Source organism: Artibeus jamaicensis, unplaced genomic scaffold (genome assembly GCF_021234435.1).
Source record: "Artibeus jamaicensis isolate MK-2021 breed Jamaican fruit bat unplaced genomic scaffold, CSHL_Jam_final contig_391, whole genome shotgun sequence".
NCBI lineage: Eukaryota > Metazoa > Chordata > Mammalia > Chiroptera > Phyllostomidae > Artibeus > Artibeus jamaicensis.
In genome coordinates this window covers 4459743-4484832 of record NW_026521814.1, presented here as the reverse complement: position 1 = coordinate 4484832, position 25090 = coordinate 4459743, and the positions used below count along the sequence as shown (strand labels likewise).

At 37.4% G+C, this 25090-nt stretch overlaps 1 protein-coding gene across 2 annotated transcripts in view; it reads right to left on the bottom strand.

Moving 5' to 3' along the window:
• The window catches only part of CSRNP3 (cysteine and serine rich nuclear protein 3), a 189379-nt gene extending 164552 nt beyond the window's left edge, over positions 1-24827 (bottom strand). For both annotated transcript variants that reach the window (XM_053665247.1, XM_053665248.1), the window contains exons 1-2: positions 24776-24827; positions 3277-3447 (exon numbers count right to left, since the gene is read on the bottom strand). The gene's annotated coding sequence lies outside the window, so the exon portion shown is untranslated. The remainder of the gene's footprint in view (positions 1-3276; positions 3448-24775) is intronic.
• Positions 24828-25090: the final 263 nt, after the last annotated feature.

Here is a 25090-nt window from a genome sequence, read left to right as displayed (position 1 = left end):
GCCCTGGGTCCTCTACTTGGCAGTCGGTGGCACACCAGACCAGCAGAGACCCTGGAGATCTGCGGTGAAGTCCTCTGCTGCTGGCTCCCATTGGGCTTCTTGCCAAGTTACTCTCTCTGGACCCCACTCCCCACATCTGTAAAATTCGAGAACCAGCCTAGATTTTCTCAAAGGCCCTACTAGTTCTAACATTCTTTGAATTCAAAATGAGTTTGATGCTTTAATGTTGCTTGTCTTTGTTAGACACAGAACATCAGATCTTCTCAAAACGTTAAAGGGGTTTCCTGTCTCAATTTGCCCAACTTTATAAAATAATTAATAACGTTTTATATTGGAGATCAGGCCAAAGAGAGCGCAAAGTAACAGAAATCCCCCTTCTTTCCATCTATTCTTCCTCCCTCTTCCTCCCTCCTGTGTATCCCACACCATGGTTCTGGTCGTACATCCCATTACGAGCTGCTCAGTGATGTCTGTCTCCTTTTCCTCACAGAGGAGCATCAACAAACGGTTCCCTCGGAGCCCTTGAAAATTCACAGAGAAATGCTCTTTAATAGCAGTGCTGGAAAAAGCTAATCAAACTCTGCAGCTGTTTTCTTTGCAGGCCCATCTTCTCCTCTGTACACAGATGTCTCTTTCTCCACAGACTCTCATAATGGTGATGAAACAGAAAAGTTATGACCAGATGTCAAAAACAGTTATCAAATAGTTCATTTTATCGAACTAAAGCCTCTCTCCATTCCAACTTTTGTCCTTTCCGGGAACTGGTCAGGTACTTATCACAAGCACCTGACCTATAATTTTTAAAAACTTCCAGAACATCATTTTCATCGGGAAAGAATCTTGAGCCACAATTGTAAGACCTGATGGTGTTTATAAGAACATTATAGCTACTTTGTGAACTCACAAGCTGTAGAAATCAATAGGCATCTTGCATAGAAGTCTTGCAATTGATTTTTCCAGGAGAGTCAATTTGTAACTTTAGGAGAGGCAGAGACACTGAGAGGATGTAAGCACGCTGGAGGTTAAAAAAAATCACAAGCACATGGAAAAAGCCGCACTGCACTAGATGAGGTCCTGTCTCAAAGAAGTAGGGTCTTCGGTAACCATGTGGCTCAGGAGTGGCTGAAGGAAAGTACATAAAAAAGACCAGGCAGCCCCTGCAGTGCTCCGGGGCTTGGAGAGGGAAAGCTGTTCAAGGTAGAAGGGAAATATATTTCCTAGAGTGTTCCTGGCAGCTCGAGTTTAAACGTATACTGTTGCTTTTCTAAGGATAATAACAGCTAGTGAGCTCATTCTCTCCAGTTTTTAAAAATTGTCTGAAATTATAAAAACAATGCATTATGCACTTGAAATTCCCCAAGAGCATAGATTTCAAGTGTTCTCATGACCACCACCACCACCACCAAAAAAAGAAAGAAGAAAAAGAAAAAAAGAAAACACAAACAAACAAACAAAACCTCAATTAACTGTATGAGGTGATGAGGTGAGGCACGTGCTAATTAGCTTCACTGTGAAAATCATATCACAATGCAGTCATACATCAAAACATCATGTTGAACACCTTAAATATGTACAATTTTTATGTGTCAATAAAAATGTTAAAATAGAGAACTGTCTAAACTTAATCTATTCACTCAGTAAAGAGGTCAAAGTATCATTCAGTGCTCAGGACTCCTCTAAGCACAGGTGACAGCAAGGTGTGTGCCCTCACTGAGAGGAAGGGGTGGAAAGGCTACGTCTCAAACAAAGCTTACCCCCCATAAATACTACCCCGACTGGCAACAGCCTTTCCACGTAACTAGAGACTCTTGCTCTCAACAGCTATTGTTTTCTCTTTCCTCCCAAGTGTTCTCTTATTTCCTCCTCATCTTATTATGCTTTCTGCACATTCATAAAAATGAGTTCTACTTTAGTCAAGAGTTAAATAATACGAAGGGTAAATATTCTTATAAATTATACTATTTTTATTCTAAATATGTCTAACATTGATGAAAGAGAATTCATGAATACCAAGCAAATTTCTGAACTTTGGGGGTTGGGGAAAAGAGAGTTAAAAGTGGAATTTTAGGGGTCAGATACACTGTGTAAATGGTAGTGTGGATTTTAAAAGTCTGTTTCGGTGTGTTAAAAATCCCCAAACACAAATGCTGAAAAATAACGCTAGGAAAAAATAAACTTTTATGAGAGGAGGTACAAAACTCTTGTTCTGTATAATTTTTACCTTTACTTATGGGACACAGCTTCAAAATGAAGTTTATACCCATCATCTGATAAGGCTGATTTTGTGGGGCTTTTATTCACCTTGTTAATTTTTGCTTTGTGTGGTGTTAACTCTTCTAAAATTATTTTGAAGGCCACTTTTCACCTAATGATTGGGGTTGAGTAGATGTGGAGATGTTGGTAAAAATTTGTCTCTTTCAAAATCTTTTTCTGTGTCAGGAATATAATTAAAATAGCTAGAATTTGAAGTCAGAACATTTCACACTAAGCTAAATGATGTTGTTCACATTAACTGCTTAGGAGTAATATACACATGTAGAAAGCTACAGTCACTGTAGCGCCTGAACCTGGCCTTGAGTTTGAGGTTTACCAGTGTCTAAACATCTATAGAATTTCAGGGACTTCAAGGCTTTGATTTCAGTGCACGATTCTCTGGAAAACAAACATCATTTTCTCACCTAGGAAGTAAATCTCTTCTACTCAGTACTGCAAGCATTCCACAACTCATTAGCCAGTATAGAAGTTCAAAATATCTCAATCGATTAGATTTTTAAAAGAATTTACTTATTTACTTTTATAGAGAGAGGAAGGGAGAGAGAAAGAAAGGGAAAGAAACATCAATATGCAAGAGATACCTTGATTGGTTATCTCTTGCACACACCTAACCAGGGACGTGGCCTGCAACCCAGACGTGTGCCCTGATAGGAAATCAAACCAGTAACTTTTGAGTTTACTAAGGCACACGAGCCAAGGACTTGATTAGATTTTTTAAAAATGGATTTGTTTCAAAAAATTGAAGATACATACGAAATCATTTTCAATTTCTACCTGCTTACCTTCGAGTGAACTCATTTTTGCCTCTCATACTCATGCCATAGAGATGAGCAGAAGTAGACTGCTGAGATAATTAACCAAAACGATACCGTGTTTTGCAAATAAGTCTGAACATTTCAAACTCTAGAGCAGGTATAACCCAGCAGATAAACACAGAAACTCTAGGAGTTGACCACACAACACATTTGGAGCCCGACCTGAAACACGGCTTCAGACACTCACCGGTGAAATGATTGGAAGTGGATGGATCGGCACTATCAACACTGTCAGCACTGTCACAGCTGAAAACTTCATCATCTGATTCCTGCGCAGAGGAAGGGAGTGAGGAGCCGTCAACTGCTTCACACCTCCCCCTTAAAATTCCACTCATAGCTGCGGCGCTGTCACATGTACCTGTAACAGAACATGGACAACGGCGTGTTTTAGTATCTGACCACCAACTGCATAGCCGAGGATTCCAAATTGCTTTGGGGAGCTGTGATTTTTTAATGACATCTACCATATTATCACATCCATGCAAAAATTATACTTTCCATAATGTCTGAAATCACTGAAAACAATTCTACCTTGATTGTTATTTGCATCCTCATCTGACAACGGTATTTCATAAGAACAAGTCAAAATTAACAATGTGGAATCAGAGAGTTATATCAAGAAATGTGTTTCAGTGTTTTCAAACATAGAAACAGGAGTCAAATGCATGTATCTGATTTGTTCTGGTAAACGGTGTGCTCTCTTTGACAGGGCCAGACTTCAGAACAAAACAGATCGCTCTCTTGCATGCTGTCATGCCCAGGGCATACTGATTAGGGCACGTCTATCTTGCTTGGAGTTTCTTTTTTCTCACTGCAAAGGCATCTACTTTCCTGGGCCTCTTTGTCCATCAAAAATAAAATTGGTTGCTAGGAATGGCTGTACCTGCAGAATTTAGATGCCTCATGATGTTCCCAGGCAATTAAGCAGAGATATAGGGAATACTTGTGTCCTATGTCAGGGAGGCTGGCTCAGTTCATTTTATATAGGGTAAGCCACAGTCCCTAAATATTTTACCAGGTAAAATATTCAATTTAAGACTTCACTCTCTGTATCAACACAGTCAGGGAAAGCCAGTCAGAGGCAGTCTGATGCATTTTAAAAAATTTGTTAATGTCAGTTTAGATGAGTCACTAAACCTCTGAGAGTAATAATTTATTCATAGCTATAGAGTAGCTTTAAGATGATCAGCAGTTGCAAACACAAATTCCTACAAATGCAGGTAACTTCAATGAGGAAAGAGTGTCAAATGTAATATAATCCCGCAGTCATCTTAGTGTTCTCTTTCATCTACTGTTATTTGTAACAAAGGTATAAAGAAAGATTTCTCTACCCTAAGGGAAATGATAGCACAGGCACAACAAAAAACGGTCTCACAGCCAAGGAGACAGCAGGCTGTACGTCGTATGATCTGTGGAGAACAAGAGATGCACGCCGAGACCGAAGGGCGGACCTGCTGCTCGAGTCTGGGTCGCTCCACTCCATGCCTTCCCGGTTTGATCTCTAAAGTCTGACCAACGCCCCATTCACATGCAGAAGCAGTCTTTACATCCTCAGGTTTCACAGTCACCCTCTCCTGCTCCCTTGCTCATTTTGTTTATAAAATTAAAGGAACAATTTTTAGATTACATTATTTTGTTTCTTTGTATTGACTTTATTGGGGTGACATTGCTGTACAATTCTATGACACATCACCTGTATATTGTATTGTGTGTTCACCACCCCAAGTCAAGTCTCCTTTTGTCACCATTTATTCTTCCTTTACCCGCTTCTACCTCCGCCCTTCCCTCTTTCCCTCTGGTAATCACGATGCTATTGTCTCTGTCTATGAGTTGGGTGTTTTCAGGTTTGTTTGTTTTGCTTAATCCCTTCACTTTGTTCACTCAGACCTGCAACCCTACTGCCCTCTGACAGCTGTCAGTCTGTTCTATTTAAAGCTCAACCTGGACTGGCTCTGTAGGATAGACAAAGAATGGTTCAGATCCGTGACTTGGAAGGGATAATAGAGTAAGGATTCAAAACACTCCATTAGCCCAACACAACCCCAAAACACCTTTTAGAGATACTTCAGTTGGGAGAACAAAGTTATTTTACAAAGGATACCTGCACAATATATGCTAGTAAGAAGAGATGATGTCAGCCATCAAATGTCAGTATGGCAGTCCTAGCTGTGCCCACCTTCCTGTTAGTAAGAAACAAGTCTAACGAGACAGACTTTCTTTACAAAGTAGCAGCAGCCTTGGGACAGACCATTTTTTTTTTTTTTTTTAATTTATTGAGTTATTTTTCAAGTACAGTTTTCTTTTGTCAGTTTCTCCCATCCCAACCCCCCCCATGCCTCTCAGTGACCGAGGAGTCTCTTTCAATTGTGGTAGCTACTTTTCCATGGGACATATTTGTTCTGGATCCTTCTGCTGACTGGCTTCTTCTGCTTCTGTACTTTCTGCTTCCTCATATCCGCAGCTGGCATATGGTTTTAGATTCTGACAGACCTGCCCCTACCTCAGTGGTTCTGAACGTCTCAACTCAGAATGCCAACTCAGAATGCCAACATTTCCATGTCTCTTGATCTTTCACTGTATCTCAGTTCAGATGGTTGAAAAATGTCATTCAGTCATTCTGCCATTTAATAGAAAGAAATTTGTTCATCTGCTGCCTTTTGTTTAAGAGCCATTTATTATTTATTCGGTAAACATCTATTGAGCTTTCATCATGTATCAGTGACTATTTTAGATACTGGAGAATAAAATAACAACACAGAAGAAAAATAACCTTCCTTTTAATGGTGCTCATTTACTTGGTATTGGTTGGTAAAGGCATAAGCAAATAATAAGCAGGTAAGTAAATTGAATATATAGCATGTCATATGGAGATCAATGTTACAGAGAAAAATAAGCAATTAAGTGGTACAGTGACTACAAGTTTGGCTGATAGAGAACATTCGCTTATAATTGATTGATGAGCTAATGTGACTGTGAGAAAGTAGCATAAAGACCTGGAGGGGTGGGGAGTGGCAATTTTGACATCTGGGGGAAAAACAGTCCAGGCAAAAGGAATAGTGTGTGCCAAGGCCCTGGGCTGGGCACAGTAGGTGATGAGGTTAGCCAGGTATTGCACCATATTGTGTAGAGCTGGTGAAGACTGTGCCTATTGCTCTGGTGAGAGACGGCCACACTATAGGGCTTATGTAGTAGTGACAGACCTGGTTTATATTTTTAAAGGAGTCTCATTATCCTGTCATTTCATTAAAAAAACAGAGGGGTTATAGTAAAGGGAAAGGTAGCTATGAGAGGAGAACAAAAAGATTCAGAATGAAGAAAGATTCTTAAAACTTAGTGGCTCAGACGATCAGTGTAAGTTAGAAAACCAGAGGAGTCAGATAGCTAGAGAGGTCCCTAGTTTTTTTTTGTTGTTTGCTTGTTTTTTTTTTTGTTTTTGTTTTTTAGGGGGAAGAATTTAGAGAGAAGTTAGAAGGATATGGAAAATCAAAGAGCTTCCCAAAGCAATGTGGTTATTTAATTTCACCTAGAACTACCTCTGTCTCTAGATTTACCAATTATTTTCAACAGTGGAAACCACCTTGCAGACCAGGTTTCTAATAGGACCAGTTCAGATACATTTTACCACTTTGTGGGATCGCCTTGCAAATAAAATTAACAATGAAAAAGTCAGCTTTTCTTTGTCATGCTAAAAGAATTTTTTTTAATTTGGTAGATAAAAAGGAATATATGGATGGTGACCACTACCAAGGATTTACTTATTTGTGGGAAAATGGAGGCAAAGATTTAATAACTATTTTACCCACCATTACTCCTAAAGTTACTTATTCAAGATTTTTAAAAAGTCAAACACATAATGCTGCCTGCGATTGCTGGGATTATAGGACTCTGATTCTGTATTATCACTGTTTGAAAGCCAGTCTCCAATTTAAATAGTCACTTGGTGACCTAATGTGATCATTATTTAGTTGAAGAAACTTTATTTTCAAGTGATTTCAGAAAGTTTTAGAAGATTTGCTTGTAAAGCCTGAGAGCTCTTGACAAGTTTTAAACAAATGTTGATATACCTTGTTTATTAGTTATAGAAAACTATTTAGATTTATTCCTTAACTGTTATGAAATTCATGTTAATAATTTGTGCATGACTTTATTCACATTTATGCTTTTGGTTTCTTTTTTAATTTAAAAAATTATTGTTGTTCAATTATAGTTGTCCCCATTTTTCCCCATTGCTCACCCCTGTCCTATCCACCTCTCCATTGAATCCTCCCCCCACCCCCATTATCTTTGTCCACGGGTCCTTTACACATGTTCCCTGACTTGAACCTCTTCCCCTTCCTTTGCCCCATTATCCCCCTCCTTTCTCCCCTCTGGTCACTGTCAGTTTGTTCTTTATTTCCATGTCTCTTGTTTTCTATTTTGCTTGTTTGTTTGCTGTGTCCATTAGATTCCACTTATAGGTGAGATCATGTGGTATTTGTCTTTCACCGCCTGCCTTGTTTCACTTGGCATAATGCTCTCCAGTTCAATCCATGCTGTCATGAAGGGTATGAGTTCCTTTTTTCCCACTGCTGCATAGAATTCCATTGTGTAAATGTACCAGTCTTTTGATCCACTCATTTACTGATGGGCACTTGGCTATCATAAATTGTGCTGCTGTGAATATTGGGGTACACAGGTTCTTTTGAATTGATGTTTCAGGGTTTTTAGGGTATAATCCCAGCAGTGGAATTGCTGGGTCAAAAGGCATAGACGACACAATTTTTTTTCTGTTTGTTTGACTTTTTCCCCCCTTAAAAATTTTTTTAATTGTTTGAGTACAGTTTTCTGCCTTTTACGTCCATCTCAGCCCTACCCCCCAGCCCTCCCCACCTCCCTCCGATTTCCACCCCGCCTTGTTTTTGTCCATGTGTCCTTTATGCTTTTAGTTTCTGATGGCCTTGAAGAATCTCATGGTAGGTCATTAAAGAAAGAATGAACTGTATGATTAGATATTTAAGTAATCACAAAGAAAAGAATAGGGGAAAAAGATCCCAAAGCATAACAGACACTTGTCAAAAGAGAGACTCACCTTCCTTTGTTTTTGCCAATATGATCCCACTGCAGTGTACTCCAGGTGTAGTGCTAAAATTGCAGTGTTACAAGCATTCCCATGGTGACAGACAGTGAGATCATGCAGGAAAAACTAAATTGTGAGAGATTAAGTTGCTATCCCTATTCAGATATCTGCAGTAGTAGGTGAGAAGAAAGAGCGAATGAGGCAGAAAAGTTTCTCTAAATGCCCTTAATTGAGGTTGTCCCAATCAGCATTTTAAGTGCAAGCAATCCTAAGCATTATTAAGAGTCACCCTATAAAACAGAATACTGTTTGGAGAGTACATGGCTAGAAGAAACTATTAGCAAACAGAGGGAAGTACATATGACATTTATATTTTCTGGCATCTGAAATTACAATACCCGTTGTGTATTTGTTAGAAGTCAAAAATCTCAGAATTCTATTTCAAGATCACTTAATAGAGTTCCATGTTTCCCAGGTCCAGAAAAAAAAAAAAAGGTAGTGCCTTTTTATATTTTTTAAATCTAGCTAATGAGAATATTGTATTATTACTAATCCTATATCTAATGATTCCTCTGAGAAATATATAAAATAATTTTCTCCATACTTCTAATATGAAGAGTTAGTTACCCGTGGGCATGGGTTGATTACCAGATGTTAATAGGTAAACATTAGAACTAGAGTGGGGGCTGGTTATTGAAGCCAGAGATGGATGCAGAATAAAGGTGAATAAAAGTGAGAGGAGATTGAATGGTCCTGGGAACTTGGAGGGGAAAGTAGGACATGGGAGAGTCACAGAGAGATGGAGGGAAAACTCCAAAGGAAAACAGACAATTTGGTGACTTGAGAGATCTGGCATTATTTTGGCTTAGAGCTCTGGCTTCGGAGAGAAGCAGCAGTCTGCATATTTAGCACTCATTTGACTTCAGGTACAGAAAAGTGGTGATGCAGTAGGACTTAGACTAGCCTAGGTGTTAAAACTTCCTAGGGACATTTCTAAACATATAGAGAGTCCCAGGAATCACCAGCAATCCCTGGAATAGTGAAGAGGGTGAAGCCAGTTGCTTGAAAACCTGGTTTCACCATTTCTTAAACAGTTTTTCAGCAAGTTAGTTAATTTCTCCAGGCCAACATTTTTTCACTTGTAAAATGGAATTAACAGTGGCTGTTTTATAGTGTTAGAATATGCACTTTAGGTGCTTTCTCAATAATTGTTAACTTCTCCACTCATCACTGGTACCTATTGTGTATTCCAGATGCCTTGCATTACAGTGAAAACAAAACAAGAACAATTCTCTAAAACCTTGGCTGAGAGTGTAAAGTAACCAGTTCAGCATAAAGGAGGGCTATAAATTAGGAGTGAGACACCAGGCCACACCATTTGCACTTTGAGGCATTGAATGGATGGCAGCAGCACAAAAAATTAGGGGAGATGATACAAAGTCTTCTTTTGAGGATGCCACGGTTGAATGGGCATGACCAGTGTCAGGGTGACCTAGTCAAGTGACCCTGTCTTGCTAAAATCCCCCCTACAACTCCATGGGGATGCTGGGGCTCCTAAGAAGTCTCTAGAAGCTAGTTTTACCTACAGCGATCTGAGGAGACTTGTCATGGTGTGTCCCCAAGTGACCACGTCTTGCTAAAAGGCCAACTCCCATTCCAGGAAGGAATGTGAATTGATTAATACTATATATGCAATTTTGTAACCTATGCTTTTTCTACTTATTACATGAGCATGTTCCCTTCTCATCAAATAATTTCCAGAAGCACATGTTTTTGTTTTATTTGGTTTTTATTTTTGTGTTTAATACTACATAGCATTTCCTTGAATAGCCATGCCATTATATCAACTGAAATTCTAAAGGAGATTGGTTTTTTTAAAGTATTTCTTATTATAAATCACCATATAATTAACACTTTCTTTCATGTGTCTTTGTGAATAATTCTGATTATATCTCTAGGATGAATTCCTAAAAGTGGAATTACTGGATATTCAATACACATTGTCAAACCGCCTGGCAGGAAGCCTCTACCAATTTATATCTTTAATGGTGCATTGGGGTACCACTTTATCATCAACTTGCCATCACTGTGACATTGCTATTTTAAACATTTCTGTGAATGTTTTAGATACTCATTAAGAGCTAACACACATACAATGCTTACTTCGTGCTAGGCACTTTCTAGTATTTTATATAGGTACAACATATATATATATATATATATATGATAGATTCTGAGGTGAAATACAAGATTCCCTGCCCTCTTGTGTACATTTTTTAATAATCCCAAGATTACATACATGGTAAAATTTTGCTCCCATGATTCTGTGTACCTCATACAGCAAAAGTAATTTTCATATGTAATTAGGGTCCCAAATCAATGACCCGATAAAGTATCTAGGTGGGTCTGACTCAATCACCTGAACACTTTGAATGCAGGGGCCAGATATTAAGGGTAAGAAGGATTCAGTGCAAGAGAGACTCTGTGGCTGCCTTTGAAGATGGAAGGGGCCACATGACAAGCAATGTGTGTGGCCTCTAGGAGCTGTGAGAGGTTCCAGCTGCAGCAAAGAAAAAATGGGGACCTCAATCCTATGACCACAAGGAACTGAATTCTGTCAACAAGAACTTGGATGCACTATTGTACATCTGGAGATTTCTCCCCAGAATGATCAGACAAAAATTCAGTCAAGCTGACCCTGATTTCAGCTTTGCGAAACCCTGAGCAAAGAACTTAGCCACACTGTGCAGGACTTCTCACTTACAGTACTGTCCACTAGTAAGTGGACATTGTTTTAAGCTGCTAAATTTGTGGTAATTTGTTACACAGCAATAGGAAACTAATACAACTTATATCAACCCATTTAATCATCACCATGCCCATATGAAGCAGGCATTTTTTTAAAGATTTCATTTATTTTTAATTTTAGACAGAGAGGAAAGGAGGGAGAAAGAGAGGGAGAAAAACATCAATGTGTGGTGGCCTCTTGTGTGTTTCCTACTGGGGACAGGGCCTGCAACCCAGGCATGTGCCCTGACTGGGAATCGATCCAGTGACCCTGTGGTTCCCAGGCCGGCGCTCAATCCACTAAGCCACAGCAGCCAGGGCATGAAGTAGACATTATTATTAATACCATTTTCAGATTAAAAACTGAAGAACAGAGAAGCTAGATAATGGGGACAAGGTCACAGAGATAAAACTACAGGCAGCATTCAAACAGACATTTTGACATTTGACCAGCATACTTTTAATCATCACACTCTTCCTGGACTCTTGACAACTGTCTCGCTGCTAGAATGTTTTTCACAATTCTACCATCTTATATAATACTAACTTAACCAGCTGATGACCAATGATTTAATTAGAAATATGGGAAAACTAGCCAATATAGAAGAATTTTTGTTTTTATTTTTTGTAATTCTCTTAAGAAGAAGTAATATTTAGGAAGCTGTTAAAAGCCCTTGGGATTAGCCCTGGCTGGTGTAGCTCAGTGGATTAAGCATGGGACTGTGAACAAAAGGGTCACTGATTCAATTCCCAGTCAGGGCACATGCCTGGGTTGTGGGCCAGGTCCCCAGTAGGGGGCACATGAGAGGCAACCACACATTGATGTTTTTCTCCCTCCTTTCACCTCTCTCTAAAAATAAATAAATAAAATCTTTTAAAAAACCCTGAGGATTATTTTGCTCCTCCCATTCTTGATTTATAAACAACAAGAATGACTAGCAGTAAACTTGCACACATTTCCTCTCTCCCAAATTCAGTGTTGAAAAATGTTCCACATAGACCTTTCAATCTTTACAATATCACACAGGTAGATAGCTGAATTTTATGGAAAGGGAAACTGGCTCAGATAGTTTAAATAGCTTGTCCAAATTTACACAGGCAGTAAGATGCCATGTCTGGAAGCTGAACTACAATCTGTATGACTGCGAAGTCCATTACACATCCCATCAATCATTATGCTGCACTACTTAAAGAAGTAATAGGTAAGCCAAGTTACAAGACCCCATTACCTCGGAGAATGCATTTTTAGAAACAGACTTGCTGACTCGGTGACTGAATCATCCTTCCCACACAAATGAACTGAACACATTTTTGGTATATTAGCACTCACTCTTTATCTTCAGACACCCAGATATCACATTGGGTCAGAACATCCACTTTTTTGTCAGTTCTACCTGGCTGTGGTAGAAACTTCCTCCAGCCCCATATTGTCTGCTTACCTTTACCTTCTGCCGTATTAAACTGCAGAAAAATAGCTATATCAAGTCTGAGCACGCACCCTTGGTTTCTATGTACCTGATTCAGCATTGACACTTGCTAAGCGTTATGACTTGGAATTATTTACCAGAAAACAATATAGATGGCAGAAAGTGGATCCAGAGCAGAACAACAATATTGCTAAAAAATTCTAATTTCAATCAAATGTCCTGATGATTCAATGAATGAGTACGTGCATGAGAATACTCACAGACTGGTATAATACATATTACTATATTTTATTACACAAATGTTACTTAACATTTTATTACAAGTTAGTATAAAATTATAATTTATTTACAATCAACCCATTGATGCAATAGCGTGTGATGTACTGTGTGTGTGTATATCAGAAGCAGAACAGTGATATTACAAAACAGTAGAGTGCAGAATCATGAAACAGGGAATGCATACAGATGAAATTCCCGGTAATGTAGGAGACATCAAATGGAGTTCATACCATAAAAAGCCTGCAATACAAAACCTGACATGGCTTAACGACATTTATGTCACATGGAAGTCATCACATTAAAGAGCATTAACATGGAAGCACATGAAAGGAAGGGAATAGCTTAGAATGTAATGAGTGTCTATCACTCAGTGGGTGAAAGAAAAGGGTAAGATAATTATCTGACAAGACTATTCACATATTCAATCAGCAAAATAATTTAGGGGACATATGATATGTATCAGGTATTATATCAGCTGTTGTTGATAAACAGAAAAAGAAACCCTTGCTACTGAGAATTATAATTGAGGTAGTTGAATAAAAGATTATATAAAGAGGTCAAGAAAGTGACTATAGTGACCTCACAATAAAGCTATGGCAAGGAGCCAAGGACAGGCCTTAGGTGGCTCTAGGGCTGCCCTCATTGGCCCTGCCCATGAGGTGTGTGAAGATCTCTGAATACAAAACTTTATAATGGAATCTCCAAGCTCAGAGTCAGTCATGTGACACTGAGCCCTAGACGACTTTACTGGCCAGCATGAAAGAGTCTATTTGCAGCCTCTTACTGATTTAGATATTATAGTGGCCAAATAACATAAAATTTTAATTATGATTTTAATGAGTTACTAGAAAGGAATTATGAGAAAGCAAAGCAAGTATTTTTTAAATAACTTTTGAAAACCTTTCCCAGCATCATTCTATTTCAATAATCTGGAAGCATTATAACCAATATTGCCTGGGTAAGGATGCATTGATAAATATTGATTTTCTGTGGCCAGTCTAAGTGGGATAGAAAAGGGAATGAAAATCGTTGTAAACACATTCAGGAGTCCTGTTTAGGAAATTATTTGTGTCATTTATTAAATGTAATATGATATATCTACAACATGACAACAACTAACTATATGAACACTTGCTAGAAAACAAAACTAAAATGCATTTTTGAGCCTGACAGCAAACTCCCCCAAAATCAAGAGCACTGTAGCAGTAAGAAAAAGCACTCAGGCTCACAAAATACCAAGGGTGGATCTAAAGTGGGGAGTTCTGTGCAACTCTAAAATTCCTGTGCTGTTATGGAAACCATCTGGCCACACCATGTTTTTTCACTTTTCAAAGCCTCCTTAAACTCTGCTTTCATTCAGTACTTAATGCATTATATCCAAATATTTAATACAAGCACATAGTATTTGGCCTAAGCAAATGATCAAGTTTCCCACTGAAAAAGTCACTGTGGGACTATCCTTCCCATTGTCTTTTTTTTTTTTCCATAGGAAAATGAGCAATCCAGGAAGGAATTATCTCTACAGGCCACTTCCATGCTTCTAGGCCAATGAAAAACTGAAGTATTCAAAGAGAAGTAATGAAAATCAAGTGAGTATTTGCCACATAACTTTATGAGCAATATTATTAAAAAACGTAATAATTACTTAAGAAGTACTTTTACTTGGTGGTTGTGTTTTTGTTTAAAATAGCATCAGGGATCAAAGATGGCAGCAGAAAAGGTAGAGGCTACACTAACCTCCTTCTAGGGTTAAACTGGAATTTTAACTAAGAGAAAAACCATCCTGAATAACAAACTTAGCACTAGCTGGAGAGAAGCCTTAAAACCAAGTACTTACAGAAGAAACCACTTCATCGCAACGAGAATGGTAGGGAGTGAAGCAGTGTGAGAGGGCTGGTGGGGCTCCCATGGGTGGCAGCTGAAGTACTGGATGGATATTTCAGCAGCCAGTGGGGTTCCCCCTGAGAAATGTGGGGGTCTAAGCCCCAAGCTGGGCTCCCCAACATGGAGCATCAGAACCGGGAAAGAAATCCAAATAACATCTGGCTGTGAAAAGCAGAGGGGATTCTCTCCACCAGGGAGAGACACCTAGAGATGCAGAGAGCCTCATAAAGGGATAATGCACCAAAATTCCTTTGCAGCCATTTGCTCTGGGTTCTGGCAGAGGAAGGGCAGAGCAGACTGGAGCCACATGAGTAGCGTCTGAGATTGGTGGCTCTGCAGACAGAGCTGAAGGAACAGCTGCCAAGATCCCTGTGCAGTTACTCCCCATATTGCAGCAGCCATATTTCTCAGGGCACTACTCTTCATGCAACACCAGCCTGAGGGGAAGCAATAGTCCTACATACAGGAATCCCTCTTGTACCACCCTGTGGAGCTAGAGTGGGCCTGCTGAGGAATACAAATTGAGGCTAGAGTGAGAGCTGACGGGTCAGCTACCATTATCCCTGTGCTCCGTTATTCCCCATACAGCAGTAGCCATCTTTCTTAGCAGAGCACTCCCCTTCCAAGTGGAATCAGTTGGGGGGGGGGGAAGCAACAGTCTTACTTGCAAGAATTCTTCTCACCCCACCCTGTAGAGCTTAAGCTGGGCTGAAGAATGACAAAGATGGAGACTATTTTAGAGACAAAGCCTAACAGAAAGCCTAAAGGCAAAACCACATTTCTGGGAGCTCTGAGAATTTAGTAAACCCTACTCCGGACCCGACGCTGGTAAAAGCCAGTCTTGGTGTGCAGCTTGGTTCTGTCTGCACCCCCCAGGCACAGCAGAGGGAGCACAAGCTGTGGATCACTGTAGTGCCAAAAATGTTGGCCAGGGCCAGTCACAGGCAGCGTCAGAAATAGGTCAGAGCCAGAATCTTTGGAAATCTACCTAATACATAGAATCAAAACAGAAAAAGGGAGCCAAAATGAGAGGACAAAGAAACAGATCCCAAGTGAACTACATGAAATGGAGGAGAGCAATTTATCTAACATAGAGTTTAGAGTAATGATTAAAATAATACTCAACTGCATCAAAAAAGACATAAAAACCATATAAAAGTACCAGTCAGAAATAAGGAATGCCATATCGGAAATAAATAAAACACAGGAAAGAATAAACAGTAAGTAAGGAGCAGAAGATTGAATCAGGGATTTGGGAGGTAAAGTACAAAAAACCACCTAAGCAGAGCAGTAAAAAGAAAAAAGAATAAAAAAATATAAGGGCAGTGTAAGAAACCTTTGGGATAACAGGAAGCACAATAATATCTTCATCACGGGAATACCAGAAAGCGAAGAGAGTGAGCAAGGGATCGAGAACCCATTTGAAAAAATAATGACCAAAAACTTCCCTAACTTGGTGAAGCAAAAACACACACAAGTCCAGGAAGCTCAGAGAGTTCCAAACAAGTTGGACCCAAAGAGGCCTACAGAAGACACATCAAAATCAAAATGATAAAGCTTAAAGACAAGGAAAGAATCTTAAAAGCTGCAGAGGAAAGCAGTTAGTTACCTACAAGGAATCTCCCATTAGGCTGTCATCTAATTTCTCAGCAGAAACATTTCAGAACAAAAGGGATTGGTGTGAAATATTCAAGGTGATTAAAAGCAAGGACTTTCAACCAAGGTTACTCTACACAGCAAGGCTATAATTTAAAATTGAAGGAGAAATAATGAGCTTCCCATAAAAAAAAAACTTCTAAAAGAGTGTGTTTACACCAAATGAGTACTGCAAAAAAATATTTAATGTATTGCTTCGAGAAGAAAAGAAAAAAAAGAAGATAATTTTTAAAATGGTGGTAAATGTATATCTATTAATAATCACTTTAAATGTAAATGTCTTAAATGCCCCAATCAAAATACATATGTAGCTAAAGCCCCTCCCTGGCTGGTGTGGCTCAGTTTATTGAGTGCCAGCCTGTGAACCAAAAGGCTGCCAGTTCAATTCCTGGTCATGGCACATGCCACGGTTGTGGGCCAGGTTCACAGTTTGGAGCATGTGAAGGGAGCCAATAGATGTTTATTTCCCACGTTGATGTTTCTCTTCCTTTCTCCCTCCTTTCCCTTTTCTTTAAAAAAATAATTAAAAATCTTTTTTTAAAAAAGAAAACAAGCCCCATGTATGTGCTGTTTTCAAGAGATCCATCTCAGAACAAAAGATACACACAGAATAAAAGCAGTAAAAAAAGAATAAAAGTAAAGGAATGGAAAAGATATTTCATGCAAATGGAAAGGGGGGAAAAGCTGGTATAGCAGTATTTATATCCAACAAAACAGACTTTAAAATCAAGTCTATAGTCAGACAAAGAAGAACACTACATAATGATAAATGGAACAATCCGACAAGAAAATATAACATTAGTAAACATTTATTTACCCAAGTAGGAGTGCTTACATATGTAAAGCAAACTTGATAGACATAAATAAAGCCAAAGTACATGATTTTTAACACTGCATTGACTTCCATGGATAGATCTTCCAAATAGAAAATCAACAAGGATAAGCGGCTTTAAATAAAGCATTAGATCAAATGCATTTAATTGATATATACAGAGCATCTCAATCTGAAGCAGCAGAATATACATTCTTTTCAAGTGCACATGGAACATTTCATAGGATACATCACATATTGGATGCAAAACAAGCCTCAATAAACTTAGGAAGATTGATATCATCTCAAGCATCTTCTCTATCCACAGAGCTATGAAACTAGAAATTAATCACAAGAAGAACACTGGAGAATACACAAAGACATGGAAGCTAAATAACATGTTATTAAACAATGAATGGATCAACAACAAGATCAGGGAAGAAGTCAAAAAACACACTGAATCAAATGAAAATGAGGACACAACGATCTAAAATCCATGGGACACAGGCAAAACCATCTTAAGAGGTTAATTCATAGCATTACAGGCCTATCTCAAAAAACAGGCAAAAGCTCCAATAAACAATCTAACTTTATACTTTAAGGAACTCGAAGAAGAACAACAAACTAAGCCAATGTGAGTAGAAAGAAGGAAATAAAGATGATCAGAGCAGAAATAAGTGATATAGTCTAAAAAGTGGTTAAAATGATCAATAAATCCAAGAACTGGCATTTTGAAAAGATAAACAAGATTGACAAAGCTTTAACCTGCTCATCAAGGAAAAAAGAGAAAAGACCCAAGTCAATATAATCAGAAAAGAAAGAGGAGAAATAACAACTGACACCAAAGAAACACAAAGGATTGTAAGAAAATTCTACATTCCTTTGTTTTTGCTGACTATATGACAACAAATGGGACAACCTGGATGAAATAGATAAATACCTAGAAACACAGCATCCTCCAAAACTAAATCTGAAACAAATCAGAGAATCTGAATAGACAGATTACTTAGTAAAACTAAAGCAGTAATAAAAAAAACTCCCAACAATCAAAAATCTCAGCCCAAATGGCTTCACAGGTGAATTTTAATGAACATTCTGAGAACTAACACCTCTCCTTCTCACACTATTTCAAAAAATTCAAGAGGAGGGAAGGATCCTAACCTCATTTTACAAGGCAATCATAATCCTAATTGCAAAAACAGATAAAGATACTAAAAAAATTATAGGCCAATATCTCTGACAAACATAGATGCTAAAATCCTCAACAAAATATTAGTAAACCAAATACATCAATGCATCAAGATCATACACTATGATCAAGTGGGATTTATTTCAGGAAGGCAAAGTCATTACAATGTTCACAAGTCAATAAATGTTATATACCACATAAACAAGGTGAAGGATAAAAACCACATAATCATATACATAGATACAGAAAAGCATTTAATACAAATCCAGCACCCACTTATGATAAAAACTCTCAGGAAAGTGGAAATAGAGGGAAGATACCTAAACGTAATAAAGGCCATATATGACAAACCCACTGCCAGCATCACACCAATGGGCAAAAACTATACGTGTTCCACTTAAGATCAGGAACAAGACAGGGATGTCCACTTTCACCTCTTTCTTATTCAATATAGTACTGAAAGTCCTAGCCATAGCAATCAGAAAAGAAGAAAAAATAAAAGGCAACCAAATTGGAAAGGAAGAAGTCAAACTGTCTTTATTTGCAGATGACATGATACTGTACATAGAGAACTACTAAGATTCCACCAAGAAACTACTAGAACCGATAAATTAATTCAGCAAAGTAGGAGGATGCAAAATTAATATCCAGTAATTAGTTGTATTTTTATATGCCAATAAGGGACTGACAAAAAGGGAAATTAAGAAAACAATCCTACTCACAATTCCTTTAAAAAGAACAAAATACCTAGGAATAAACCTAAATAAGGATGTAAAAGATCTGTACTGAGAAAAGTATATGACACTGAAGAAAGAAAGAGAAGAAAATACAATTAAGTGAAAGCACATACTGTATTCATGGATAGGAAGAATTAACATCATTAAAATGTACATGTAATCTATGGATTCAATACAATTCCTATGAAGAAACCAATGACATATATCACAGAACTAGACCTAATATTTCAAAACTTATATGGACCACAAATGGCCACCACAGTAACAGTGATCTTAAGAAAGAACAAAGTTGGAGGAATCATGCTATCACGCGATAGTAATCAAAACAGCATGGTACTGGCATAAAACCAAACACATATATCAATTGAACAGAATACAGTGCCCAGAAATAAACCCACACTTATGTAGTAAATCAATATTCAACAGAGCAAGCAAGCACATATATTGCACCAAAGATAATTTATTCAATAAATGTTGTTCTGAAAATTGAACAGATGCATGCAGAAAAATGAAACTAGACTACCTTCTTATGCCACACAAAAGAACAAATTCAAAATGGATTGAAGACTTACATGTTAGCTCTGGCTGGTGTGGCTCAGTGGATTGAGTGCTGGACTGCAAACCAAAGGGTTGCCAGTTTGAGGTTTGATTCCCAGTCAGGGCACATGCCTGGGTTGTGGGCCAGGTACCCACTGGGGACACATGAGAGGCAACCATACATTGATGTGTCTTTCCCTCTCTTTCTCCCTCCCTTCCTCTTTCTCTAAAAATAAATAAATAAAATTATTTTAAAAAGACTTACATGTTAGACCCAAAACCCTGAAAGTCATAGAAGAAAACATAGGCAGAAAAATCTCATACATTGCTCATAGCAATATTTTTTCTGGTATATCTCCTCAAGCAAGGGAGACAGTACTAAGAATAAACAAATGAGACTACATCAAACTAAAAAGTTTTTACACAGCAAAGGAAAACATTAACAACAAAAAAGACAACCCACAGAATGGGAGAATGTATTTGCTGATACATTTGAAAAGGGGTTAATAGCCAAAATTTATAAAGAACTTAAAAAATCAGCACCAAAAAACAAAATTATCCAATTAAAACATGGACAAAGGACCTGAATAGACATTCCCCAAGGAGGACATACAGATGGCCATTATAGACATATGAAAAGATGCTCAAGGTCATTAATCAGCAGATAAATGCAAATTAAAACCACAATGAGATATTACCTCATACCTGTCAGAATGACTACCATCTATAAATCAACAATGAATCCTGGTGAGGATGTGGAGAAAACGGAACCCTTCTGCACTGTTGGTAGGAATGCAGATTGTCGCAACCACTGTGGAAAGCACTATGAAGACACCTCAAAAAATTTAAAGTTGATCTGGCTTTTGACCTAGTGAATCTACTTCTGGGAATTTATCTGAATAAACCCAAAACATTAATTTGAAAGAAGATAAGCACCTCTATGTTCATTGCAGCGTTATTTACAATCACCATGATATGCAAGCAGCCCAAGTGTCCATCAGTAGATGAGTGGATAAAACAACTATGGGACATTTGCACAATGGACTACGACTTTGCCATAAAAAAGAAAATTTTACCCTTTGTGACAGAATGGATGGACCTGGAGAACATTATGCTAAGTGAAGCAAGCCAGTTGGAGAAAGACCAATACCACATGACTTCACTCATATGTGGAATCTAATGAACAAACTGAATTAACCTGCAAAATAGAGACAGACTCAGAGGGGGAGCAGGATGACAGCTCGTGGGGGTTGGAGGTTAGTGGGTGGAGGGATCGAGCAAGAAGGAAAAAGGTCTCGTGGACAGGACAACAATGTGGTGATTGCGGGAGAGAGGGGAGTATAAGGGAAATAAATGGTAATGGTAAAAGTACAATAAAAATAAAACTAAAAATAAAAATTTTTGCAAATGTGCATGTGAGCCAGCAGAAATACTGAAATATGTTGTTTTCAGCCATGAGACTAAAGTGAATGACAAATTTGATCTCATGTCAAGTGGCGTTCTTGCTAAAGTATGATTCTTAGAATTAGTATTGACCTTTATGAAGGTCATCATTATCTTGAATTAAATGCTTCAAAAGCTTAAATTGAGTCTGTATTCTCAGAGTATGTTCATTCAACAATTTTTAGGTCAAACTATTTAGTGTCTTTTAACTGAGATCAAAACAATTGACAGAAATCCAATGAGCTGTCAACTGATTCAAGGAGATATGTGAAACATCCAAATGTGATTATTAGCTTGATAATTAAATCCATTACTTGGTCCTTAATTTACAAGATGGTAAATAAAGAATAATAATGGTGCTTTGAACCAACTGCCTTTCTATACTATATAAGCCCTACATTATACTATTAAGAATTAAATATATACTACATCCAAAGTAACCTCTGAAAAAAAAAGTAACCTCCGATCAATATTTTTTAGTTATGACCTACCACAGTATAATTCTTAACGTGATTTTTCACTTGTTTGAATTACCTAAAGTACACAGCATAATTTGAACATTGTGAAACCGGATATAAGTTTTCTCACATTGGCATAATTTCATTAAAAAAAATTGTTATTTGTTTTAGAGGGGGAAGAGTAGGAGGTAGAGAAAGAGAGAGAAGTTTGTTGTTCCATTTTATTGATGCATTCATTGCTTGATTCTTGTGTGTGCCCTGACTGAAGATTAAACCCACAACCTTAGTGTATGGGGATAGTGCTCTAACCAACTGAGCTATCCAGCCAGGGATGTTTTCTATTTCTTTTAAATCCCACCCTTTCATTTCCAGCCATGTAGGGCTATTTGCCAAACTAGTGTATTTTCATTATAGATACTAAATTGTCTGTCTATGTTATAGAGGAAACTATTAAATTTCATTTTCCCGAATACATTTTGTGATATTTAAGAGACCCATGTAAACTCACCTATGAATCTGAATGAAGCAAATGAAGAAGTATAAAGCAGCAAAGAGACACTACTAACAAATGTTATTTTACAATGATCTGCAGTTGAGAGTAAGACTATGCAATGCATTATTTTCAGGGACTGGAAATACACTGAATAATTTTGATGGTGCCAGAAATAAGGGTTATTTGTACAGGTTGCATAATCCACTTACTAGTCTAATTTGTAGTTAGCATGCTCTTTAATGTCATTGTGTTTATGCTGAAAGTGCTGCATAAGGAAGGGCTTTGCTCATGTTAATTGATAAAAATGAAACACTTCCCATTACCCTAACTCTTTTTGAAATGTAACATACATACTAAATTTATCTAACTTTGTGTAATGCATTGGCTAAATACTAAATGTATTAAAACATGCTTTAAGCATGTGATACTTTATTTGCTATATTGCTAAAATTAACTCTAAGAAACTAAGTTTATATGAAAATAAAGTATGGCAAAAGAGAAAATAGATTTAGAAATCTCATCTAAATTACAATAAAATAGGAAAAATGTAACAGTTTTATGATGATTTTCTCTTCTCACAAAGTAGCTGAGAGAAAAAAAATTGTCATGTCATGAAAGTGTTATAAGAAATTGCCTAGGGTAATATACGATAGCTGTAAATTTTATTACTGATAAAGAAAAGTTTCATAAAATAAATATTTATTTCCAAAAAAGCAAAAGCCTTCTAATAAAACAAAAAGAACATATATGAATTTATAATAATTTCTATTAAATTTCAAACATAAAATAGTTTTAGGTGATATTTAATCATAATATTAAACTGCTTTTAGGTTGTTGCAATGTGTAATTTTTTACTTATTAGTTAGATTAGATTAAAGAGGTAAAAATAAATGAGTGCATTAATGAAACATGGCCTGGATATTTGAGTTAAAAAAATTCTCAATCTAAAATGCCTCCACTCCAGTGCGGGCTCTCTCTCTCCTCCCAACACCCCCGCCCCATAGTCCCTGCAGTAAAAATACGGTAGTTCTTGAGGAGGGCTTGTGCAGATATGTCTGCCACTGGACGACAGCAAATGCTGATTGAGAAAGGGTTTATCTTCATTTCATGCAAAATATGCAAACCATTAAGGAAATTATAAAAAGCAGCAACAATAAACTCTGGTTTTATTCAGAACCTTTCCCTTAGCGAATATTAAAAGGATGATATTTTTAGCCAAAGAAAGCAAAATGCATCTGCAGCAGCTGGTTTCCAAGGAAACCGAATAATTTAAAACCATGTGGAACTCTGCTCTCTAATTTTCATCAATTCCCCTTCATTCCTGGAGGTAGCTTTACTCAGAATTTATAATTTCAAAAAAAAAACATAAGTGCCTTGACTTATCTTCTCTAATACATATCAGGCAGTGACTACCTGTTCTTATATATCACCTTAAATTTCACTCTAAGGAGAGGATTAGTTTCTACCATCATTTTGTTTTAAAAACCAAGATGAAAAGAATCTATAATGAGAAACATGGCAACATCTCAGCAGCACACTCTGAACTGTAAAAACCAGAGATAGTTCAAAATGAGCCACGGAAGAGGACCTGCTTGGGTCAATATGACACTTAAGTACGTAAACATATTATTCTCTGTATTTGATATCTTTAGGAACATTATGTTTTTGTCTGCTATTTAAAGACAAAACCCATGTCTCCAATTACAAAAACCAAAATCAGGACCCCCCCAAAAACTTTAAAATTATTTATATTCATTCCTACTACTTTGTGACTCATTCCGAAGTACTGTGTTTTTTTTAAAAAATGAACAAATCAGTTACTCCATTGACTATTATTTTGTTATCATAATCAGTAAGCATTAATTAATTGCCAATGTGCCCATGTCAGTAATAATCTTTCTTAGAAGCTCAGTTTTAAAAAGGTTATTATACCAATATTGACCTATATTTACATATTAAGATAAGAATAAAATAAAATGACTTGGAGTAAAATTATGTTTTAATGTCTTTACTGTGGGTCATTTAGTCTACATATTTAGAACTATCATATTTTCCCTATGCAAAAAAAAAAAAGAGAGAGAGAGACACACAATGTTAGCAGATATAAGCCACTAAGCCACTGGTGATTGTAAATCTTAACTTTTGAGCTTCAAAATATATACATTACCTAGAAATATTCCCTACAATATATGGGAATGCTGTGATGGAATCCTTATCTAGATATATTTGACTGATAAATGAAACTAGCAATGAAACTGGCCTATTAAGATGCAATTTTTATGGCAATGTTTAATCTTTCACAAATAGGCCTCTGAACTTTTAAAGACTCATGCATGTTGATAAATACAGACATGTTTACTAAATAAAATGATGCAGCTACCCAATTGCCTAAGATTTATCAAAGGAGAAAGTTAAAAGAGCATAAATACACATAAATCACTCATTCTAAGTTAGAGCCAAAAAGGTCTACAACCAGCAAAAATTTCCCCAAACCATTTACTGTTTTGTAAATATTAGTAGACACACATGAAATTTTATACTGTATATTTAGAGAAAGCTCCATTTTCCCAGGACCTGTGGATTTTGCTGAGCTCTCTCCTCATCCTTCCTTTGATTCCTCACCACATAAGCTTATATGAAAACAAACCCAGAAAAGCACATGACGACTCAATTTATCTGTTAATTTTGCTTCAATAACCCTTGGTTAGGAAGTTATCCAGGGTAAGACATGCCTATGGTGTTTTTATCAGCTAAGGGTTTTGCAGGGAGAAAGAACATTTTCACAAAGCGTCCTCAAGTAATGAAAAGGACACACTTTCGGCAAACGTCTTCGGAATGATTTTCAAATCATAAAACTCTCTTAGTAGGAATTAAGAATCATTCTCTTTTGAAAAAAAAAAGAAAATTTTCTCTTCTTGTTTGCTCTTACCTGTAAGTATGGTTTCTGTAGTTCGGCTCCCTCGGATCACACTGAAGATTTCCCTCCTCCCTCTACATCCATCAGGCGGCAGCCAACCAATAACAAAAGCCGGATCCTGGCATTCTCTGGCTCATGCTCCCTGATCTGCTTCCCTGCTTTGGTCCCTCCCACCCCAGCTCTTTTGGAGGACAAACCCTCGCAGCTGGGAGAGAGAAAGGGAGTGGAGGAAAGGAATATAGAGAGGAAAGGAGTGGAGAGCTGAAAGGTATTTCAAAGAATTGCTCCAAACTATGAAAAATGTCTGTAGGTGAACTGAGCTAAAGT